Source organism: Eimeria mitis, genomic scaffold (assembly GCF_000499745.2).
Source record: "Eimeria mitis Houghton genomic scaffold, Emh_scaff2257, whole genome shotgun sequence".
Classification (NCBI taxonomy): domain Eukaryota; phylum Apicomplexa; class Conoidasida; order Eucoccidiorida; family Eimeriidae; genus Eimeria; species Eimeria mitis.
Window position 1 is genome coordinate 6165 of NW_013570585.1, and position 238 is coordinate 6402.

Sequence of the window (238 nt, forward strand, 5' to 3'; positions counted from 1 at the left end):
AGGGTTTGGAGAGTGAGTACAGCTGGCACTGGGTCCCAGGGTCGAGGGTTTAGGGTCTAGGGTTTAGGGTTTAGGGTTTAGGGTTTAGGGTTTAGGTTACAGTAGAATATAAGGGCTGGGGATGCAGTCCAGAAGAGCAGCATAAAAGCCTCTTTCGGCGATACTTTCATTCTGTAAACCCTAAACCCTAAACCCTAAACCCTAAACCCTAAACCCTAAACCCTAAACCCTAAACCCT

At 47.5% G+C, this 238-nt stretch overlaps 1 protein-coding gene across 1 annotated transcript in view; it reads left to right on the top strand.

The window, feature by feature from the left end:
- The window catches only part of EMH_0051110 (uncharacterized protein), a gene marked incomplete at both ends in the record, with an annotated part of 1588 nt that overhangs the window by 465 nt on the left and 885 nt on the right, over positions 1 to 238 (top strand). The gene's annotated exons all lie outside the window — the stretch shown is intronic.